The sequence below is a fragment of the Silene latifolia genome, chromosome 7, assembly GCF_048544455.1.
Source record: "Silene latifolia isolate original U9 population chromosome 7, ASM4854445v1, whole genome shotgun sequence".
Lineage (NCBI taxonomy): Eukaryota > Viridiplantae > Streptophyta > Magnoliopsida > Caryophyllales > Caryophyllaceae > Silene > Silene latifolia.
Genome location: NC_133532.1, coordinates 101,495,190 through 101,504,582, shown reverse-complemented (window position 1 = coordinate 101,504,582; position 9,393 = coordinate 101,495,190).

Below are 9,393 nucleotides of genomic sequence, written 5' to 3'. Positions count from 1 at the left end.
ATCGTAACACGGTGTTATGTGCCAAAATATCAGATTTGAGCCACAACAAATTAATAGAGCTGAAGTTACAAATGAAGTACGTAGTATGTAGTAAACCACATGAACTTTGATTCGTAACTAATTGGTAACTAGTAGTCATCTTCACCATCCTCGCACAAGTAACAACACAAATACACAATCATTTAAATTCAGAACAATTGACACAAAAGCTGGTGGACGATAAATTAATTAAACAAAATCGGTAAGATTGAAAACGAACAAACAAAAGTATAAATTTGTCATTAAGAAAAAATTATCAATTTACCTAGCGGTGAACTCCAACATGTAAAAAAAACTATCAAATCTGGAATTTTGTCTTTATTTTCGAGGTTGAATTTCGAGTTCGGGATCTATTTTCTTGATTTCGCAAGTTTTCGAATCACCGAAGCTTCAATGAATTAACTTTTGGATAGGAAAAGCTAAAAATCACTTCAGATCCACCATTGCTTACCATTATTTAAAGTGATTTTGGGGATGATTTTTATTTTTCTCATGAAAGAGGATTGAGAAGTTGGAGAACACGATGAAGAGAAGTGTGGAACCAGGAATCAAGAGAGAGAGAGAGAGAGAGAGAGAGAGAGAGAGAGAGAGAGAGAGAGAGAGTGAGTGTGAGTTTTTTGTTGAATGGAAGAACTAATACGCGACCCCTGATAATTTTGGTGAAACATAATTTTAGGATTGATCTCAGCCGTAGATCTTATTAAATCCTACATTCTAATTGATAGGACGGACTCATTTAAAACCCCGGACTCACCGGATCCTTCTTTGTATATATATATATATATATATATATATATATATATATATATATATATATATATATATATATATATATATATATATATATATATATATATATATAGGTCTTGCTTGGTTATAGATATTGGTATATGTCATTCAAGGCAAGAGTTGTGCCTTGTATTGTTGGTTGTGAGAGTCTTGGTCCTATCGGATACTAGAGGTGAGCTATAAGCCCTCTAGTTGCGCTATGATCGTCGGGATTGATGTTCCCATCCGTTCTTATGATGAGATGCAAGCCATAGGTATGAATGTGACATTAGTAGCCACGTCCCGTTCAATGTTTGCTAAGTGGTTCTCCAAGTAATGACCATGGTTTCTATTCTTGTAATTTGCATTGATTGATCCCTTACTTAACTGTTTTACATGATTCAGATTTGAATCTCCTATCTATGTTGTATTTCCTTGAAATGCGTGCTTTTGTATAAATGACCGTATTCTTGTCTTTCATATTAATTAATTGCCTCACATGAATAGTTAAATCTTTATTATGCTAACGTTGATCTATCTTGCTTCCTCTCATTTAATTGCCATGTTTAAATATAAACTTGATATTCATATCTTTTGTAAGTATCTTACATGACTCACCTATTTTAGTTCTTTGTTATGTTCGTTTTGACAATTTGTGGCTGGGAGAACCTTGAATTACTCCCCACTGACTGTGCCGTTCATGTTTACATGAATGACAGGTTTGTGAAGATGCATTCGTGGGGTTAGACGTGTGAGCTAGCGAGCACCTTGGACTAGTAGTCGGTTTAGTAGGATTGTTTAGCCTCACCTTTTATCATTTGTCATTCGAGGGATATATTTTCCCAAACCTTGACTATCACGTTTGTATAATTTAAATCTTTATTTCCACACTCTTTATTTGTGTTTTAGAATTTTTAATGAACCCGCGCTTTAAACTTTAAAAGTTTCAAATTTTTCTAAAATTCAGCATTTCATTATTGTATTTTCTTAGCGTTATTGCGGGTTCACAGTTGGTATCAGAGCCTTTGTTGCTCCCGACGCACACACGTGTACCCCAAACTTAGTTTGATCTTGACCTTAAATAATGAATGAGAGACGGGTAGAACTAAGGACCTAAGTTGGTAGTCTCTTTGTGTATGTTATTTGTTAGGTGCTAACTTGATTGATTTATTTGGTGTCTTGTGAAGATGGTGCGACCAACTGTAGATACCTCATTTCTGCACCTCCCGCAAATCACCCGGTGATGATTGGGCCGCATGTTTGGTACACGGAACGATTTGTGACAGTTCATAAGTTTATCGTCAAGTGATTGCTCAAATACTAATGTCTACCTCTTACACTACTACAAATCCAGGCAACTACAACGCCCCTTTAACAACGATTATTCACGAAAATCACAATAGACGTTGTAGAATGTATGGCGCGAATTTTACTAAAATCAATTACAACGGGTATGGTTATAAAAACCGTTGTTATTAGTTTTAACAACGGGTCACACATGCACAACCGTTGTTAATAATTTGGCGCAAAATTGGCGCAAAGTTAGTGAAAAGTAATCACAACGGTTATTTTTGAAACCCGTTGTTAAAACTTATTTAACAACGGGTGTTTTTTACAACCGTTGTTAAAACATATTTCACAACGGTTGTTGTTTAATAACCGTTGTCAATACCTTCCATACTATAAACCACACAAATGTAAGTCTGCATGCACCACAAAACACAACCCTTAATACACAAACACAAACACAGCAGACAAACAAACACAAAACACACACTCTCTTTCTCTCTTTCTCTCTTTCTCTCTTTCTCACTTTCTCATCGTCGCTTTATCTTCTCGCCGTCACCGTTGATTTCATCGTCTATTACGTTCTGTATTTATCAAAATCTCGCCACACTTTTAGTTTCATCGTCATTATTTTCTTTTTCTATTTATTTCTTTTGCATGTATGTGTTTTTATCGACCATTATGTTATTTGTTTAAGTATTGTTCGCATAATTAGTTAGTAAAACAATGAAGAAGCAAGATGAAGAAGCAAGATAAACATAATTAATATATATATATATATATATATATATATATATATATATATTTATAAATACATAAATTAAAAAAAAAATTAAATATATAAAAATGCAATTCTTATATTTTCATAGAGGATCTTATTCTGCTCTATCGTATCCGTCCTCTCCTCCTTGGCTATTTGGAGGTTCCGTTTCGTGAGCTTGCTTTATCGTCATATAGCCGCAAATCGCTGCTTTGCTCCGTCAAGCCATCTTCTTTGGCGTGCTTCAGTGCGGATCGAGCATCCGCAAGGTAGCTCCTGAAACTTTTCTCAATATGTAGGAACCGGCGGATGAAGTTGTTGTTGTTCTCGATCATGGTAAGAGTCTTAAGGATGAAATCATTCATTTTGTTGGAGTTTTTGGAGTTTGTTTTGAAAGATTAAGTAGAGTTTGTTTTAGCAGTTAGGGTTTGGAGATGAATATATTGAGATAATGGAAATGTTAGTTGAGATAATGCAATGTATTTATACTAAGCAATGTGTGGGTTGAGTTGCTTTTTAATTAATATATATGTTAGGAAGTTGTGCCATAATCATCATCATATCTCTCAATAATGCTGCTTCAAATCTTATTACTAACCCTTCTCATTCCATATTATCCGTTCATATGTACAGTGATGTCAGTAATAATGCATGCATCGGAATTCTAACGGGCCGTAATTATGCATGCATCTAGTAATATTTAATTTAATTTTATTTTATTTTTTAAGAACATACAACAACGGTTATTTACAAACAACCCGTTGTCTTTATTTATAACAACGGGTTGTTATATTAAAACCCGTTGTTATAACTTTCCCCCCAAAATTGAGTCACACTTTCCACAACGGGTTTTTATACTTAAAACCGTTGTTAATATTTTTAACAACGGTTTCCTTAAGAAAACCAACCGTTGTTATAACCTTTTACAACGGACGCTTTAACAACGTCCGCTTTTTTATATAACAACGGTTTTTTACCGTTGTTATAGCCTGTATCTGTAGTAGTGTTAGTTGTCATCTACGCGCCGATACGGTCGTTTTGACAGTAATTAGAGTACATTTGGAGTCCGGGCCTAAAACCGTCTTCATTTTCTGATAACCGTTAAATCCCGAGTCAGAATGTTCTGGAATGTTCCGGATATTTCTATTCCATATTTTATAAATCTTTCACAATCTTTTAATCTTTGGTAAACAATTTCCCGTAATATTCATACAAAATATTAAGGCAAACCAAATTATCCCGTCATTCCATAACTTAAACACGGAAATCTTTCTTCCGCAGAGAGAAAACCACACGGGAAACGACGCAGCAGGGTCGCGCCTCTTCCGAGAGACGTAGTGCATGTTGCGCCTCTTCCCAGGTCCTTTTCTGCGTATTTTCGTATCTTTTTCATATCTTTCCGATATTCACTTCCAAAGTCTCTCCGAAAACCCTATTCTTTCACGTGATTAGTATAAATAGAAGTCTTCGCTCCTCATATTTCTCACGCGAGTGTCCGCCCTTCTCTTCTCCCTTTGCATTCTAGACCACGTTCTTACTTTTTGACGTCTACGTGCTTGAACATTCGACCACGTAAGCTTGGATCCTTCTGAGTACCAACCTCGTTTGCATGACCGACCAATTTGACCAACTCCACATCTAATCAACTTAACTAATCTAATTGTTTTCCTCTTACGAGGGCACTTTCGTTACATTTGAGTCGAGCATCACTAAATCATAAACTTAGTTCATCTCGTTTCGTCAAACATGTAAGTCTGAGGGTGTAAATCCTCCTTTATTTATTGTTCTTTACTTTTTGTATCACTAATTTAAGGTTTATGTCGAAAACATCTCTTAAAACCGATTTCTAAAACCGTGCTTTAAAACCCTTTGTTCCGGGTATGGATTCCGAAGCAGGTTTGTTCACCACGCTAGCTTTGTCGAATAATGCCTCTTCTAGCCTTGACTGCTCTCCTCGGTCTTTCCTGTAACAATGAGCAAACTGAGGGCTTGGCTTTGTGCCAAGCGTACTCACTCCGACGCTCAAGTCAGTGAACTTATTGTGATTAAGTAGTATGTAGCTTGATGACGTGTATTGTAGAGAGATGAGAGAGATAATACCAATTTAAGTGGTTCTTAGGTTAGATTCTGGATCCCTTCCTCAATGAGGATTGAGGAGTATTTATAGACTTTCACCTTTTGTCACGTAGTGGCCAAGTGGGCCAAGTGGCATAAAGCGGTGGAAAGATCGATCTACCCTCGGCCGAGGGACCTATGGCAGCCGGCGAGCCCGATTGACTCCATGCCGAGGGTTCTTGGATATGAGTACGCGGGTATGGGCCCCGGCCGGTAGGTTGCCATGCCGAGACCTGTACGGGCAGCCGAAAGGCTGCATCGGCTGGGATGTCTAAGTCATTGGCTTGCTGTGGATATCTTTGACCTCGTTCAATATGTTGACTTGGTCAGCGGGCACAGAATATGCCCCATCACCCTTTTTACGGATTATCAGAAGACAGACGTCGAGAAAGGACGCAAAGAATCGCCGCGCCTCTTCGAAGGAGCGCAGACTCACCGCGCCTCTTCGAGGCCGCCGCAGTTCCTGCTTCCTTTCTTCTTCCTTCGTCCTCTGTAATTCGTCTTCTTCGTTTGTTTTCTTTAATTCTTTGGTACAATAATATAGCAATTTCACATGTACATTGTTTATCATTCATTCATACATGTAATTCATCATTAATTCGACTTAAATCCCTTATAATCTCATATTTGCGGGTTTTCGTCATTAAATTCAATCCGGGTTGTAGAAATTTGATTTGTTCATATTGAGTTTCTGGAATTCGATCGTTGATATATTTTCATTTGTCTATTGTCATATTCGTTATTAATTCGTCGTTAATTCGTCATATTTAACCTATTTAGTTCACCTATGTCACCAATCAATCGTTCATCCATGTAAATAATTCGTTTGCATCCGTCTCGTCCATGTTTTGTTGCTTTTATGACTCATTCATATGTAATTAATCCATTAAATCACTTTCATCCGAGTAAATATCGTAATCAATCCTTAAAATCACCAATTAATGTTAACGATTTGCAGTTCCGGCTTCACAGCCAGAACTCACCCTTGGAACAGACGCAGCAACTGCTGCGCCTCTTCCAAAGGGCGCAGTCCTGCTGCGCCTGTTCCAGGTTGATTTCTGCCTCTGAACTTCCGTTCTGCCTTGACCTAGTTTATTAGCTTACGTATAATTAACTATTATCCGTATTATCGCCCACTGTTTCTGTTCGTTAATTCCTTTATTCATTCTTTTTCCCAAATTATCCGTTTTAAAGGTATTTTCGACATAAATCGCTAAACCCATTGTAATTATTGTAATTTTTCTTTATTGTATTTATCGTTGTATTTTGTATCATTTGTATGTTTTCACATGTAATTGAACATAAAATCCCGACTTTGACATTCATTGTTTGCTAATTAATTGTTCACCGACTTAGTCTAATTCTCACATGCTAGGATTAAAACTTGGATGTTGCATTACATGCATATAATCGACGATATATCGAGTATAGACGATTTCCCTAATCATTAGTAGAGGCCGCTATCGAGGCGGGCGGGATTAGGTGTTCGATCAAAAGAGCTTCCTAATACGTACCCTCACCCCTTACTCCAGATCTCTGTGAACATCCATGTTCATTGGCATCCACAAGAGTCATTCTAGACATAGAATGCTAAGGGTAACGAGTTCTTGGTGTTCATGTCACTACTTTGTGTCTTGACATGACACGAGGTATTCGAACGGTTCCAATTTCCCATAAAAATTGGTGGCGACTCCACAAATGCAAACGCTTGTTTCCCAAGCGCCCCCGTGGCCCCATGTCCACACCAACCAAGGTGGAGAATACTATCATAGAAGCCCTTACTCAAATTCTCTGGAATCAACAAGATGCCAATGCTCAAGTCAATCATCGTCCTAACTCCCGTGGCAAGAGATCCTTTGTGCCCTCATCTTCATCATCTGCTAACTAGAAGAAGAAGCTCGTTCCAAGAGGACAATGACCAAGTGGACAAGTGCAAGGTGGACAAGCCCCCTTGTCGGAAGATAACCCTGAGAAGACCAACAAGTGCTTCAAGTGTAGGCAAGCTTATCACCCTGGGATTGGATGCTATGATATGACCTTGAAGTATTACCATTGCAAGAAGCCCGAACATCTCATCAAGGATTGCCTCGAGAAGAAGAAGATTGCTCCTCCTCCTCATGCTCCGGAAGCTAAGCCAAGAAGAGCCGTTCATGTAGAGAATCAAGTCGGAGCCGTCGTTCATCCCGACACCGCTACGGGTGTGTTTTCTATCCTTGGTCAACCTTATCTTACTTTTATCTCGTGATGCTCATCCTTCTTCTAAACTCCTTTTTTGTTTTACCTTGAGAGTTCCTCTTGTATCCTCCTTTCCACCTTACCCTTGGAATTCTTTTGTAATTTTCCTCTAAACTCACCTTTGTACTTATCCCTCTTCCTTGACCATAAGCTTTATCGTTCAAGCTTCTCCTACGCTTTTCGTTGTGCTTCCCCATTTGAATTCTAGTTCAGAGGCTTATGAAAAATTCTATCTTTGACATCCTTGTTGATTTGACTTCAATTCTTACTCCTAGGAAGTTCATCATAGTTCTTTTGTTAGTTAAGTTTGGATCCTCTTAGCGTACCTTGTATTTTGATGTCTAGGTTACTTTTCATTTCGTACAATTTCTACACACTTCAAGCTACCATTTTTGGTTCATTGTTAAAAATTTATGTTACTTTTACAAAGCTTTACTTATTTTAAAGGTTTGAAAATGAAAATTTAATTTAGTTTCCTATTTGTTCTTTGAGGATAGACTCCTTTATCATGATCTTTGATCGCTAAACCCGAGTTACTTTTAATATTTCTCAATTTCTAACTAACTTGGATCCATTTATGATTTCTTTGTCAAAGTTTGAAGTTACATTTTCTAGGACTTGACTCCTTTTTGAGTTTAAAAATGAAACTTTCATTTTATTTTGGATTTTGCAAAAGGAAATTTGAGTGGATTATCATTTTCATTTGGTTTTAACGTTGATGGAATGTTAAGACTCGTTATTAAAGGCGTCTAATAACTTGTCCTACGCTTATCGGCGAATGATTTTTGTTTTAAATTTGCTTTTGACTTGGAAAGTTAGCGCCCTTGTATGCACGACAAGAGCCATTTCGTTCCATGAAGGAGACTTAATGATACGTGCATTTTATATAGCCTTTTTAGTCTTATTTTACACGTATTTCTATGCATTTTTATACCGCTATGTATTGCAAAATGCCCCGAATTGGCTACTTTGGTTTGTTTTGTCTGAATTGCAAAAATGAACCTGAAAGTGGTGAAACCGTACTCTTTTCGTCCTATTTAGCATGCATATTGAGGAGATGAGAATGTTAGAGCGAGAATCATGCCTTAAAGTGCGTGAAGGGTGGTCAACGAAGTAGTCAATGACGATTTAGAAGCTGATCTTGAAGAAAGGCACTCGATCGAGAAGCATTTTGGTTCGATCGAGTGGTTTGGAGGATAGAAGAGTTCGATCAAGTACTTTACTTTACTCGATCGAAATGCTGGAATTGGGGTTTCCTCGATCGAGAAGGATTTTTACTCGATCGAGAGGGTTAGCTGATGAAGTCCTCGATCGAGTGGTTTTATATCACTCGATTGAGAGGTTTTGCTATTACACGGGCTTAATTAACCCGTTTTGGACTTATTTCGTTAAAGACTTTGTTTTGCCTATTTAAGCTTTCATTAATTAGGTTATTAAGTACGCTTTTTATCATCTAAGAACTCTCTTAATCTCTCTTTCATACTTCTACTGTTGAATTCTCTTCCTTTAATCTCTTGCTAGTGGATTTGTTCTTTACGCCGGATTGCTAGAGATTTTAATCTTTCTTCTCTTATTAATCTTAATCTCATTGTTTCTTGCTTTAATTCTCGTTTTCTTCTCTTACTTATTTCTGCCCTAATTTAGTTTATGCATAATTATTGTTATTTCATTATGCCTTCGATTAGTATATTCATTATTATTATTATTATTATTATTATTGTTGACGCCATTAGTAATATGAGTAGCTAAATTCTTTCATGTCGGGATTAGAGAATCTATGGTAGGATTGTGACGATGTAGCGAATAGATTAGATAATTTATCTGTCAGAATCTGTACCCATGGCAATTTAACTATAATACCGACTTAGTTGAGTGCACGCTTCTAAGTTACCTTTAATCTGATTAAATTTATTCCTGGATCGGAAGATTGGACTAAATAGACCTGCTATGAACAGTAGACTACCCTGACGAGGACGGAAGTTAAGTTAGTGGATGTCTAGGATAGAAAGTGGACCGGAAGGACCTTTCCTATATCCGTCTCGCAGTAGATTATCTAGGCCATTTGCAGCTGAGTCAATAGACTACCATGGTGAACCGAAATCTTGGCATGCTTTCTCTTATCTGATCATCTTAATCATATTTTCTACCTTTTATTGCTTTTTCTTTACTGCTCTTTCCTTTAAACCTTT